This window comes from Haemaphysalis longicornis, unplaced genomic scaffold (genome assembly GCF_048455015.1).
Source record: "Haemaphysalis longicornis isolate Haplotype H1 unplaced genomic scaffold, Haemaphysalis longicornis Haplotype H1 scaffold_3, whole genome shotgun sequence".
NCBI lineage: Eukaryota > Metazoa > Arthropoda > Arachnida > Ixodida > Ixodidae > Haemaphysalis > Haemaphysalis longicornis.
In genome coordinates this window covers 212,499,082-212,514,445 of record NW_027526335.1, presented here as the reverse complement: position 1 = coordinate 212,514,445, position 15,364 = coordinate 212,499,082, and the positions used below count along the sequence as shown (strand labels likewise).

At 47.2% G+C, this 15,364-nt stretch overlaps 1 pseudogene; it reads right to left on the bottom strand.

Moving 5' to 3' along the window:
• Positions 1-9,662: 9,662 nt before the first annotated feature.
• Positions 9,663-15,158, bottom strand: LOC144173685 (uncharacterized; annotated as a pseudogene).
• Positions 15,159-15,364: the final 206 nt, after the last annotated feature.

Sequence of the window (15,364 nt, the reverse complement as noted above, 5' to 3'; positions counted from 1 at the left end):
GTTCACTTTAACGCTTCATTCTTTCACGCAGTCATTCTTGTCGTTGCCTTTTTAGTGATTGAATCGCGCGGAATTTTGACGCGTTTTTGATCAAATTTTATATATCGAATTCCGGTTATATCGAACTATTTCACGGTTCGCGCACTGTTCGATATAACGAGGTTTGACTGTATATATATATATATATATATATATATATATATATATATATATATATATATATATATATATATATATATATATGTCGCAAAGCGGAGATCTCTTGATGTTTTCTGGTTGATTTTAAGTTCTGCCCGAAGCCAGGGCTCTTCCTCCAAAGTGTTTTGTGTAAAAGCGCTTCGGACGCGGCTGGGCCCTGGCCCTTTTTTCTGAGAAACGGCTCCGGCGCGTGTGTCTGCCCGTCGGCCGACCGGGAGACGACGGCTGTTGGGGGAAGCGAACCCTCGCCTCGGCTTGTATTACCCCGCGCACTGGCGTCTCCGACCCCCGTTGCGCGCCTACGCGGGCTGCTGTGTTCCTCCGACGACCTTCCCTTTTCCCCTGTTTACTTTTGTGCGTTTTGTCTAACTACTTGCTCTACGCCCGTAATTCTCAAAGCGCGCGTTTTCGAGTCGAAACCTTGTGTCTGTGTTTTTGGTCCTTTTCACTTTGGCGGGGACATGTCTGATTGGAGCTTAGAAGCGTCTTCCTGATTGGCTGCGGGTGTGCCTAAGACTTGCTCCCGATAGTCCGCACACGCTAGGATGCGCTTTTTCCCCCAATGCGTCCCCCCAAAGCAAATATAATGCGGCCCCTCTGGCGATTGAGGGACAGCAACACCAGGAGAGCCGCTTGCTGTCGATCGTCGGGGCCAGACGCCGGGAGCCCTTCGCCCGCCAGCTATGTACCAAGTACTCTTAATCTGTTGACTGTCTTTTTTCATCTATGTAATAAGTGTAACTGTTTCAACTTTGTATGTGCTAAATGTCACCAATGTCATCAGTAAAGTAACCAATTAACTTTAAAACTTCTTCGACGTCTCGACTTTTTCCTTCGGATCTTCATGCTACAGTAGCGGCAGTATGTAACCAAAATACTACGCTACAATATATATATTTATTTATTTATAGGACAGAAAATAAGGGTTGGCAGTCAAGAAAACCTCGGAAAGCAAAGGGGAGGTTGCGGTGGATCATAGAAAGAGATGAAGAATTTTTTGAGTCAGAAAGAAAGTGGTGAAAAAATTCCCGCCGGGTCGGATCCGAACCCACGACCTCCAGAATACTGGTCTGGTGCGATAACCACTATGCTACCGGCGGGGCTGTTTCCGCATCACTTTGTCGGGTATTTATGTAAAGGTATTTTTTGTTTCCTGTACTTGGGGGTGGTAGCCAGCGCCACTCGGACTACTCGTCTACCGTATGCTCACTCTACCTCAGAGCATCAGATCAAACAGCTGGACCGAAATATGGCGCTGCATCATTTCTACAGAGGGTCTCTTCGAACATCAGGTATCACCCGGATCAACATCAACCTTTCCATCGCCTATTAAGGACCACACCCGGCTCGACAGCTGCGCCATGGTCCAGCGGGTATCACCGTTCGTGTTTATCGCGCAGGTACGCCATTACGATTCTCTTTTTGCTAAGACTAGCAATCGTTACCTGGTGCAGCTTTCGAGCCCTCGCTGCCTTGCGGTGTTGTGTAGATGTGGGAATATTGTGTATGAGCTGTGGTTGCGATCAGGCGACATAAAGGAAAACCCTGGTCCAGCCGCACGTAGCTCCACTACCCAAACTGACCAGACTGTCCATGCTTTGCTAAAAATTAAAAGCCGGCCAAGCCGCCATCCTGGCTGAATTAAAGGCTATGAATACACGAAGGAATCGCACAGAACACACCCTTGCCAATTTGGTTGCGCGCATCGCCGAAGACGGAAGACCATTGCAAATTGCTACCCGATATGCGGTCCGATGTAGATGTTCTACTAACCCGCCGCGGTGGCTCAGTGGCTAAGGCGTTGCGCTGCTGAGCACGAGGTCGCGGGTTCGATTCCCGGCCGCGGCGGCCGCTTTTCTGATGGAGGCGAAAAGCAAAAACGCCCGTGTGTACGACCTTTCGGCGCACGCTAAAGATCCCCAGGTGGTCAAAATTAATCCGGAGCCCTCCACTACGGCGCGCCTCATCGCCTGCGTTGCGTCGGCGCGTTAAACCGTATACAAAAAAAAGATGTTCTACTAGCTCATCCACCCAGACATCTTATAGTATAGCAGGCATTCAGGAAAGGTTGAATGACGCTGAGGATAGGTCGCGTCGCTGCAGCCTTGTCTTCTATGACATGAAGGCGAGTCCGAATTCTGCTGCGATAGCGAAAACCTTGTCACAGATATTTGAAAGGAAAACTTGAATATAGTACTTGAACCGAAGGATATTGATGGAGCACATCGTATTGGTAAACAGTCCGAGGATTTCTGTGCCGCTACTCGTTCAATCCATCACGAGCTCATTCGTTTCGCTACCCGCCGCGGTGGCTCAGTGGCTAAGGCGTTGCGCTGCTGAGCACGAGGTCGCGGGTTCGATTCCCGGCCGCGGCGGCCGCTTTTCTGATGGAGGCGAAAAGCAAAAACGCCCGTGTGTACGAGATTTCGGCGCACGATAAAGATCCCCAGGTGGTCAAAATTAATCCGGAGCCCTCCACTACGGCGCGCCTCATCGCCTGCGTTGCGTCGGCGCGTTAAACCCCACAATCAATCAATCAATCATTCGTTTCGCTCGAGAACAAAAGGCTCCTTTCAAGCCACGCTACAAAAACTTATAATCGCCAAGAAAACGTACTAATACGACACTGCTGATAAGTTGGTAAAAGAAAGAGCAGCGCGGGCGAGCTAGCAAGAAAAAAATATAATCGAACCTAGCCTTTCCAATCCAAACCCTCGTAACACACCTAAACGTGCATCTCTACGTACTAATGACGTAACATCTTCGATTCTTTGCACTAACATTGGCGGCGTAATTCCGAAGCGTGAAGAAGTATCTGCTGTCATCCAATCATGCGATTATGATATTGTTGTTGTTACCGAAACATGGCTTTCACCGCATACCACTGATGTTGAATTTGATCCGTAAATGCCCGGTTTTGCCGTTTACCACCGTGATCGCTTCTAAACCCAGGCGGTGGGGTTCTTATTGGAATAAAGAATTCGATTGGTCATTTTAATCTAGAACACGGGAGTACCCTAGAGATAATGTGCGTAGCATGTCGAACGCTATCAGGCTTTACATAATGGAGCTTGCTATCGCCCACCAAAACCAGACCCCGATTTTTGCAGGCACTTTAACGACTCTGTCGACGTTATGCAAAAAAAGTATCGCCTAGCTAGTTTAATAATATGCGGCGATTTTAACTACCCTGCTTTTTGATTCAAATGATCAATATCGCGTACCTACCGGTGAATCCGGCCAGTCCTTAAGCACCCTACAGGATATTTATTAACAGAAATCATAAGTCAAGCTACAAGACAGACCGCACATACCGCGAATGTTCTTTATGTAATTTTAATGTCCGACCAGACCAGGATCCAATCAGTGCATTACCTTAAGGAAATAAGTGATCGTAAAGTTAACTGAGTTTTTTTCGCTGATAATTTCAGACATGAAAACCACTCGCAAAAGGAATTAGACTTTACGACAAGGGGAATTACGAAAAATTGCGGCTAAGTTAGAGGGCGTCAACCTTTCTTTCGAGCAAGGTTTCCACGACCGCTCAGTAGAGCAAAACTGCAGACTATGTTTGGAGAAAGTTCAGGAATTAACTGACAAATATGTTCCAACAGTAAAAATTAAAAGAAAACAATCTGCACCGTGGTGTTTTAACTCAATTTACCAGAACTAGGTATTTTTTAACAGACCCATTTATGGAGATAATATGCTACGAAGCAAAATAGCAGTATTGCTAAACAGCCTTGATAGACAGGGGAAGGACATAGATACCTTATTAGTTAAACACGCGTTCGAGCTATTCCTTAGTGGTTAGTTATTTTGAACTTTCTAATATTTTCTTGTGTCATACTCCTGATTTTATTAAATAAATTTTTGGTATACTGCAAGATTGATGCCGATGTAAAAGTATGAAGAATTGTATTGGTCTGCCTTGTATTTGTATCTTGGGGAACAGCGCGAACTAACAGGGACACAATAAGAAAGAAGTGGACAGGACTAGCGCTGACTTTCAACTCGATTTATTAGAAAAGACGTGACTACTTATACATACACATAATCCTCCTCCCCCACCACGCCACGTGCCCACACCATCCAATGACATACTATCACGACCAAAACACTCCACTGTTGACAACGCACCTTTCTTAACACTGGAACACCTTATCGCGACGACCGCTCCAAATAGCCAAATTCTTTTTCGTGCAGGACAATTGATGTTTCACTGATACATTCACTCCCCCACTTCTTGATGTAGCGTGATTCCACCAACTCTCTAGTACGCCTGTATTTATGCTTAAACAGGATATCAGTCTCGCGGAAAAGCGGATAGCAACGGTGCTTACACGTGCGGCAATGTTCGGCCAGACGTGCGTAATCATCTTTTTTAAGCTTGTTGCGATGCTCCAATAAACTACCGTTTAAGCAGCGACCTGTCTGACCAACATACACTTTTCCGCAAGATCGAGGAATCTTGTAAAAAACAGCCACAGAGCACGGTACAAAGGGTGATACATGATTTACTATACACGCACTTTTCTTCTTTCCCAGCTCATCTTCAGCACGCCGCTGGACGGCCGGAAAAACGCTTTTTAATTTAACCTGGGAAGAAAACACTACGTCCACCCCAAACCGTGCTGCCACCTGTTTCAGCCCGTGCGACATCCTATGTACGTAGGGCAAAACAGCAAACTTTTTGCTCCTTTCCCTTGAGGACCCAGCCTCTCCAGCACCTCCCTGCTTTTTTAGCAGCCTTACCAGTTTATCTGCCGTCATCCTGAGTGAGGTGCCAGGAAAACCTGCCTCTTTAAGCCTAGAAACCTGACCATGAAAAGCCTCACATACTGAATCAGAACAGGAACGTGTCAGTGACGCCCGTAAGCAGGATAAGGCTATTTCGTTCTTTATGAGCTTCGACTGTCCTGAATTGTAATTCAACAGTGGTTTTTTTTTTACCTTGGCTTATATAGGAAACACACATGATCTGACTTAAAGCGAAACCGTAAGTCCAGAAACTGGAGTTCATCATTGCTAGTTAATTCCAGAGTGAACTGCAGACCTCCCCCGTTTTCACTGAAAACCTTTAACACATCCATATCACGTTAGCTAACCATGGTCCCCGGCAGAAACACCAAATAGTCATCAACAAAACGAAAGACTACTTCAACCACCCCCCGCAAGGCACTTTGCACCTCTCTGTCTACAGCGGCAAGAAAAATGTTACTTAAGACAGGAGCTATCTTGGAACCAATACATGCACCGTTACGCTGGATTAGTTATTTATCTCCCCAGGCTACAACAGTGGCCTTCAAGTACATCGACAGGAGTTCTAAAAAGGATTCGACAGAAACCCCGCAGTCAATCCTAAACCAAATTCCATCATTATCATCCTGTATGCATGACTTAACTGCTTTAAGCAACTTATGCGGTAAGGAGTAATAAAGATCGACCACGTCGAGGCTAATAGCCTTGAAACCTCCCATCCTTCGTTCCTGTAATGATGGAGTGACGTGACCTTTACACCAGGCGCACGTGTGGCATTCTGCCCTTTAATAGACGTTGCACAAAATATATACTCGCACAAGGACACAGTGTTGCAAACCCAAACACTGAAACCGAAACTGAAACTACATCAATATATATATATAGGATACAACATATTTCCCTTCCTCAACTTTTAGTAAATCTGTTAGTATGTTAGTAGAGGTTAATCGCGCTTAGTGTCTACATGGCAAGAGAATACACCGCAAGAAAGAAATTGTATAACCCGAATTACAAATACACATCAAAACACTACATCAGTGAATACACTCAAAATAGGCACACCAACACTGAGAAAATCCTTGAACACATTCACAGTTCGTGTCCATATCATGCCGGCGGGCGTCTGTCTCGGTGCGGTTGAATACGACTGCAGGGTGGGCACGACACAACTGGTTGTTCTGTAGTGTTCACGGGCGGCCGTGACACAGTTTCTGATGCAGGGCACTGTTCTGTGGCTGACCTCGTTGGCGAAGCAGGATCACATACTGCACTAGGCACAGGTTGCCCTGCAGGAACACTTGCCTCTGCAGACGCTGGCTGCCATGTTGCAGCGAGAAGTGTCTCATCGCCGGGGTCGTGATGAAGGGACGAGTCACGACAAACGGGATGTTGCTGAAGGCCATTGTTGCTCGTGCGACGAGCAGGCACCTTGCTCAGCTTTGCGGCGTTCCAGGTTCGGCCGACATCGAGGAGGAAGGATGCTGGACCACGTTGCTCGACGACTTCCCTGGGCTTTGAAAAAGAAGCGTCACCCTTGAATGAAACCAATGGTTTCTTCACCCGCACCATGTCTCCTACCGCCACCACTGTCGGCTTTGCCGCTAGCCTCCTGTCGGTGTAGGCTTTGCTGTACTGTTGCCTGTGCTTGACACGCTGTCGAAGCCTGGCCAGTTCCTGATAGGGTGTCTTCGCAAACGACTCGGGCGATAAGCCGAGGATGTCAAGCTTTGTCCTTGGCAGCCTTCCATGAAGCAGTACCGCAGGGGCCACTCCTGTTGTGGCGTGAGGTGTACACCTGTAAACGGCGAGATAATCCCGTACAGCAGTTCGCAGCGAACGCTGTTCCAGACGGGCCAGTTGGAGGTACGTCTTGAATGTGCGGTTGAACCGCTCGATCGGTCCATTTGCCTGCGGATAATAAACAGATGAATGCGACAGGCGGATCGCTCGTTCTTTTAGGAAGTCGATAAATTCTTTTGAGGTGAACTGGGGCCCATTATCGCAGACTATCTCTTAAGGATACCCTCCCTCGTAAAGATATTGAGCAGGAACTCGTTCACGGTTCTTGTAGAAACGTCTCTGCACAACTGTACTTCAGGCCATTTTGAGAAGTAGTCCACGAGCGTCACTGCAAACCTGCAATCTGGAGGCGCCCTCTCCAGGGGACCAACGATATCAATCGTCAGTTTCTGCCACGGTCTCTCCAGTAGCTCCACAGGTTTCAAAGGGGCAGGGGACGTCTTGGCCGATTTATCCGCTGCTTGACAGATGGTACAATTGTGGACTGCTTCTTCCACATGACTGTCCATGCGGGACCACCAAAACTGCTCCCTAAGTCTGGCTTTGGTGCTTCCGATACCCTGGTGGGTTTCATGCGCTGTTGCTACCAGTTGAACCATGAGAGATGAAGGAACGACGAGCATCTCTGCCCGCAACAACAATTCTCCCACTACTGACAATTCCTCTCGAACTCTGAAATATGGTTTCAGCTCTTCACGCAAGTTCTTATGCGAGGGCCAAGACCCCTGTACGTACGCCTTCACCTTCTGAAGCGTGACGTCAGCAAGAACTGCTTGTTCAAACTGCTCTCTCGTCAGGCAAGTTGGTTGGACCATGCAAACAATTTCTTCCTCAAAAGTCAGCTGCGAATCAGCCACATGGACTGGCAACCGCGAAAGAGCATCGGCTACTCTGTTTGACGAGCCTTTCTGGTACTCCACCGTAAAATTGTAACGTAGTAGCCTTGCACACCAACGTGCAATTCTGAGTGGGCGGCGGCCTGAGCCCTGCGAGGACAGAAGTGAAACGAGTGCCTGGTGATCTGTTCGGAGAGTGAAGCTGCGCCCCCACAGGTAAGAATGCCAATGTTCGCATGCCCAAATGCAGGCAAGTGCCTCTCTTTCGCCAACTGCGTACTTCCTTTCCGCCGACGAGAGCGTGCGCGATGCAAAAGCGACAGTACGAAGTGTGTGACCGGCGCGCTGCTGGAGGACTGCTCCGAGTCCACATTCAGACGCATCTGTGGAAATGATAAATGCAAGTGCAGGATCAAACATCTGCAAGACCAGATCTGAGGACAATACAGACTTTATCCTGCGGATACTTGTATTCACCTCAGCAGACCAGGCGAACTCTTGGTCTTTCCTAAGTAGAGCTCTCATTGGCTCCACCATCTCGGCTAAGTGCGGAACGAACTTGGCGTAGTATTCTATTAACCCAAGAAACGAACGGAGTTCGGCGGCATTGTTTGGAACTGGAGTGTTCACCATTGCGTCGACTTTCCCTGGCAGTGGCGAAATACCAGAACGAGTCACCTTGTGGCCCAAAAATTCAAGCTCCTGAATTCCGAACACACATTTGCTGTTCAGCTTCAGACCTGCGTCTTTGATATGCTGTAGAACTGCCTCAAGGTTCTTTAGGTGCTCCTCAGCCGATTTACCAAACACAATGACGTCGTCAATGTAAAAGAGGACACCAGCACAATTGCGGAGTTTGAGAGACATCATACTCTGTAAAGCCGCAGGTGCTGACGCTAGCCCAAAACAAACGCGTTTGAACCGGTACAGCCCATCATGTGTAATGAATGCAGTCAAGTCCCTACTCTCAGGATCCAGGAGATTGGTGATAGGCAGAAGCTAAGTCAAGCTTCGAAAAATGCGTTGCCCCCACCAAAGCATGAAGCAACTCATCCATGTGCGGCAGCGGAAAGCTGTCCGGAACGATCGCCTTGTTGGGTTCGCGTAAGTCTACACAAAGCCTAATACTGGCATCTTTCTTTTCAATGACTACAACGGGGGACACCCATTCTGATGCATTGATACGTTCAATGATGTCCAAGTTTTCCAAGCGCTGCAGTTCAGAAGACACGCGGGGTCGTAACATCAAAGGAAGACGGCGAAGTTTTGATGCTACCGGCTGAACACCCGCACGTGTCGTAATCCTGTGAACAAAACCTTCTGCAAGACCCAGCTCATTTGTGAAGAGGGAGCCAAACTTTTGCGGAAGTTCTGGTGGCAACTGCGTGGACAACTCGAACAGACATGACAGAGCTACTTCGGCATTCGGTACCGCGCTGGTTTGAAAGCACTGCAGTTGAGACCCTTCAATGCACAGCTTCAATGCCTTTATACCATCCAAGTCTATGAGAGAAGTGCCCTGTTCGACGACATAAAACAACAGCGGTGCGCTGCGATTCTCCAAGGAAACTTCCGAAAAGAAGCAGCCTCGAACCAAAATTGGTCGTTTTGAATAATCCAGAAGTGTTACACGAGGAACGGGAAGCAGGTGCACATTTGGAAAATGCTGGTCGAACACCTTCCCCGAAATAACTGAAACCGAAGAGCCAGAATCAACTAACAGTTTCAATTTCATTTCATTTCATTTTCATTTCACTTTATTTTCAATTCCAACATGATAGTTCAAAAGACTGCTTGGACCCATAGCCGGAGGCTAGTATAGGGTCCAATGTTGAGATACAAGGCATTCTAACAGGTTACAGAATACAAGATGCTAAACATTGCGAATATAGAAAAGAAGGTTAGGGCATTGTACAGACATATATATTCACATATTCAAACTTGGGTAAGATAACAGAAATATGCAATTTTTATACACAAACAAAAGAAAGGCAACGAGTAATAACAACTACACAGTAAACTTTCGCTTGACGTGTGATACTTGTACACAAGAGTTGGACGGTTTTGTTGCTATTAGGGGGGTGACGGAGACTCATTAAGGATTGCAAGGAAGTGTTTCTTTATTTTAAGAGGAAAGTTAACCGCCGATTTTATATCCTGGGGCAATCTATTCCAGATTTTGGTACCGACGAACTGTAGTCGTCGTTCTCCATATACGTTATTGGTAGGAGGAAGGTTGAAATTACCGGCAGCAGAATTCCTCGTAGGGCGGGATGAGGAGCAAAGAATGGACGAATGGACAGGGCGGTTATACCTTATGATATGATTAATGGCAATGGCTGTTTTCTGTTGACGCAAACTGTCCATTGGTAAAATTTGTAGTTTACTAAACAGGGGTGCGCTGGGATAATCATGGCTTGAGTGCGTTATTATTCTTAATGAGCGCTTCTGCAATTTTCGTAAAGGTTCAAGGTATGTAGTGTAAGTCCAACCCCATGAATCTATGCAGTAGGATAAATGACAGTGGACGAGAGAAAAGTACAGAATCCGTAAAATTGCAAGGTCGAAATAATTTCTCGCTTGCAACAATGCATGACAGCCCGAAGATAACCTCGAGCACACTAATTTTATATTGTCTTGCCAGTGGAAATGGTTGTCAATAACTACACCTAGGTATTTAAATGAATTGGTGCGTTCGAGTGCATAATTATTTATCTTTATTTGAATGCTGTCTAGATTTATGGGCTTATGTCGGGAATGAATTATCATGTACTTTGTTTTTTTGGCGTTGAGGGTAAGTTTATTTGCCTTGAACCAATTTGATATATTTGATAGTTCAGCATTTGTCTTTGTTTCGATTTCTTGCATATTTTGCCCCGTAACAATTAAAGCTGCATCATCCGCGTACAATAGTAGCTCTGCCGAATTAATAACCAGTGGTAGGTCATTTACATATAATATAAAGAACAAAGGGCCCAGGACAGATCCCTGCGGGACCCCTCTGCGTATCGGTTTTTGCGAAGAAGTGATGCCACCTAGAGTAACAATCTGACTACGATGAGTTAAGTAGCTGGAGAAGAATTCAAAGCTTTCATTTCTAAAGCCATAGTTATTTAATTTGTTCTGAAGGATGCTGTGGTCGATAGTGTCGAATGCCTTCTGAAGGTCAAGAAATACAATGGAAACTAGTTTATGGCTATTTAAAGCTGTGTTGACATTTTGCGTCAGTGTTAGAACCGCAGTGGAAGTAGAATATCCCGGACGGAAACCATACTGTTGCGGACATAGTATTTGATATTTTTCCAGAAATTTGTTGATTCGTGAAGAAAGTAGCTTTTCAAAGATGTTGTTGACTATACTGAGAACTGATATCGGGCGGTAACACGAAGGGTCAGAGCGATCACCGTCTTTGAATACGGGTAATACTTTGGCGATTTTTAGAGGATCAGGGTAGGACGAGGTGGCTAGGGAATGATTGAAAATGTGGCACAAGATGGGGCCTAATACGTCTATGTTATCCTTGATGAGGCGGACTGTGATTCCATCCAGCCCTGGGGTTTTATTATTACACAATTTTTTCACGGTAGATACCAGCTCGCCTAACTCTATGTCATGAGTAAAGAAGGTATTGGATATGGAGCTGGCTAAACACATGTAATTAGAGTCAGGATGACTAGACACCAAGGACGGGCCAATACTAGTGAAGTATGAATTGAAGCTTTCAGCAGTTTGTTCGTCTATTGTTAAAGGGAGAATACGATGCGCACTAGGATTTCCTACAACTCCTTGTATAATTTTCCATATTTTTTTTGAATCCCCATTCGCGCGTTGAATCAAGCTGGAGTAGTAGTTCTTCTTGCGTACGCGGGTTATTGCCACAGATTGATTCCGAAACCTTTTATACTGACCTAAATAATAATTATTATGTTTATGCTGTTTCCATTTATTGTACCAGAACTGTTTTTTCTTCAAGATAGCAAGAATTTCTTGAGTCATCCAAGGGCAGATCGGGGCGATATAAGAGCGAGACGATATGGTACTGCTAGCGTTACTGATTGCAGTCTTTACAGTTTCGATTAGATTGGCAACCTCAGTATTTACATCATCATGGTATAGACTGCTTGGGACGAGAGCTAAAAGTTCATTCCTTAATAGGGTATAATCGATTTTTCTAACAGCAGAGTGATTTTTAGGTACAGCTTTGGATAGGTCCATAATTGATATAAAAATAGGTAGGTGATCAGAGATTGGTTCGCCATACACACTTGCATTGATCGGGGTGGATATGTTTGTCAACACGTGGTCTATGATCGTCGCTGAGGTGCTAGTTAAACGTGTGGGCGTAGAAATCAAGTTCCGAAGATTGAAAGAAGCAAGTAAAAACTCGTAATCGGAAGACGTTGGACTGCGCGTATCAATATTAAAGTCTACCGTAATGACAATGGGAACAGTGTAGTTTGCCGCAAGTGTAAATAGCGCCTTTTCAAGCATACCTAAAAAAGAAACGTAAGATGAGTTCGGAGGTCGGTAAATAACTCCTATGATAAGGGAACATTCCAAGTTGATGAACAGTGATTCGATATCTGCGCAGCTGCATGTGACAGATTCTAATTTCGAAAATGAGTATCCTGATTTAACAAAGAGGGCCACACCACCGCCGCGCGTGCGTGACTCTCGTGAATTAGATATGAATGAGTACCCATCGATGTTGCCATTTTCGCCCTTTTTTAGCCATGTTTCTGTCAACGCTATAACATCGACAGGTTGAGCATGCGTAGAAAGGAACGCAAGGAGCAAGTTCAAATTCTTGTTTAAACTGCGGATGTTCGTGTAGAAAACATAGACGTTGTTGGTTTTAGATACGCTGTCAGGGGTGATTACTGAGAGTGGCATGATGTTAGGTATAGGAGTACCAGTAGCTGCAAACAGCTATTTATACTATTTTGACCAGGTCGTCATCGCATGTGACGTGTACAACTCTCGAGCTCTCGGACTTCCTCATTAGAATTTTGCCGTCAGCAACCCATGCGAATTTCCAATTTTTTTCCCGTTTGCACTGGATGGCTTTTCCGAGCAGGATTTTGTTTTCAGGACACAAGTGGTCGTTCACGTATACTGGGCTATCACCTTGATATCCCAGCAGGGACGCGTTCAGCCTCTTCTTTTTTGCGGCGAGCAGAAGCTTGTCACGGGTAGCTCGAGAGTTGAATTTGACGATTATGTTGGGCGGCCCGCCCCCTTTTGTGGGGACGCGGTGCACCACATCCACGTCATGATCCGAGAGCGGAACACTCAGGCAGGTGGCCACCTTTTGCAGTGTTTGACCAAGGTCTTCCTTTTCCGTTAACGGTACTCCTTTAAGTTCTAGATTAGTCCGCCGGGAGTACTGGTTCAGGTCTACAATTGCTTTCTTTGCGTCTCTGAGTTCCTTCATCAGTTGATGACGTTCCCTTTCGTCTTCAAGACTGCGCTTTTTAACTTCACTCAGCTCCTGCCGGACAGCCTTTAGCTCAGCTCTGAACTCGTCAAAGCCCTGACTATGGAACTTCAGAGACTCCTCAAAACTACTGACGCTAGTTTTAACCTCTGTCATGGCCGCCATGATGGTGCTGAACATTTCTATTAGCACCTTTGTGAGTTCTTTAATAGAACTGGGCGTTTTGTCCCCCAGCGCTTTGGTGAAGACAGCAAGGGCATCCATCGAGGCAAGCCAGTGAAACAGAGAATCAGACCAATACCCACAAGAATAAGAGAAGGATGCCCGTGTAGGGCGCCAATGCACAAACGTGTAGGCACTCAGAGCAGACAGACAGCCATTTTCAAAGCAAGCAGAAAACGCAACAAGCTCCCATAACCCACCTGCAATGCGTAAACGCAGGAATTAGCAGTCGTGCCGGGACGGCTGCCAGTCTGCTCTGAATGCCGTCAGTCCAGTTGAGGCCGTATTTATAGATGAAGGGGACGCCACCAGCGGAGTTGCCGGGAAAGCAGACGCCACATTCGGTTGAGGCGGTGAGTCGATGCGGCACGTGCAGATGGGACGGCCGCAGTGCGACTGCGCGTAGCCGAGCGTAGTATCTTGCTATCCGGTGGTGATATCAGGCCTGGATGAGGTACCCTGTCAGTGCCTGCAATGCGTAAACGCAGGAATTAGCAGTCGTGCCGGGACGGCTGCCAGTCTGCTCTGAATGCCGTCAGTCCAGTTGAGGCCGTATTTATAGATGAAGGGGACGCCACCAGCGGAGTTGCCGGGAAAGCAGACGCCACATTCGGTTGAGGCGGCGAGTCGATGCGGCACGTGCAGATGGGACGGCCGCAGTGCGACTGCGCGTAGCCGAGCGTAGTATCTTGCTATCCGGTGGTGATATCAGGCCTGGATGAGGTACCCTGTCAGTGCCTGCAATGCGTAAACGCAGGAATTAGCAGTCGTGCCGGGACGGCTGCCAGTCTGCTCTGAATTGACCTGCCCGATTTGAACGTTAATGTGTATTGCAGATGCAAGAGGCTGTTGAACCACAAGAACCTGTGCAGTTTCATTCTGCGACAGGCTATCAGCTGAAACTTCGTGGACAACTGCATGCGGCCGTTTCTTGTTGCAAACATTCTCAAAATGCCCGATACGGCCACAGAAGAAGCATTTTCTTCCTTTAGCTGGGCAGCGTTGCCGTGAAGCGCGATGCTCGCTAGAACCACAACGAAAACAATGCGAAGAATTCGCGTGTTGCTGCAAATTCGACGGACGGCGCTCTCGAGAAGAGGGGCGGTTCCCATGCGCACCTGCCTTATCACGTTGACCGAAAGTTCGAGCGCGCGGCCGTGAATGCGGTGACGGCGGCAAACTGTCCTTTGCGCAGGAATGCGCAGATACTGGCTGCACAGAAACAGAAAATCCCTTCATTTCCGCGGCTGCTTGCTCGATTTGACTCGTGAAAGCAACTGCCTTGTCAAACGACAGGGAAGACCCTTCTAACAAAAGACGTTCACGAACGCGATCCGACGACACACCGGCAACAAACTGGTCGCGTAACGTCTCTTCTGGCGATTTAAACGAGCACATCGCGGCGAGCTCTGTAAGAGCGGTCACGTACTCTTGAACCGACTCGCCTGGGGACTGAATCCGGCGGTGAAATCGGTGGCGCTCGACGACCAGGTTGCAGGTAGTGTCGAAGTGCTTGGCAAGTGTCGCTACCGCGGAGGCGTACACGTCTGGCGTAGCTGCAGCCCCTTGCTTCTCCTCGGTCTGCTTGGCCGCCTGCGACATAGGCAGGGTGCTGAAAATGCGTTGACCTTCGGGTCCCAAACAGTGAAGTAGAAGAGCCTTGCGACGCTCTGGGGGGAATTCGGAAGCACCGGATGCCAACAGGTACACCTCGAACATGTCGTGCCATCGTGACCATGGTTGCACGGGGCGACCGGGTGTCGGGAGGAACGGCTCCGGTGGGGTGATTCCGGCGAAAGCCATCGGGTAGGCGTGGCTGGTTGGGTCCCGGATAATTACATGAGAATGCGGTTCTAAATCCTCGTCGCCATTGTAATGATGGAGTGACGTGACCTTTACACCAGGCGCACGTGTGGCATTCTGCCCTTTAATAGACGTTGCACAAAATATATACTCGCACAAGGACACAGTGTTGCAAACCAAAACACTGAAACCGAAACTACATCAATATATATAGGATACAACAGTTCCTTCAGGAACCGGGCAATAGACCTTATGCGAAATTGCTTGGTGATCTAGCAACACTGATGTAAACGAGACCGTCGGTGAT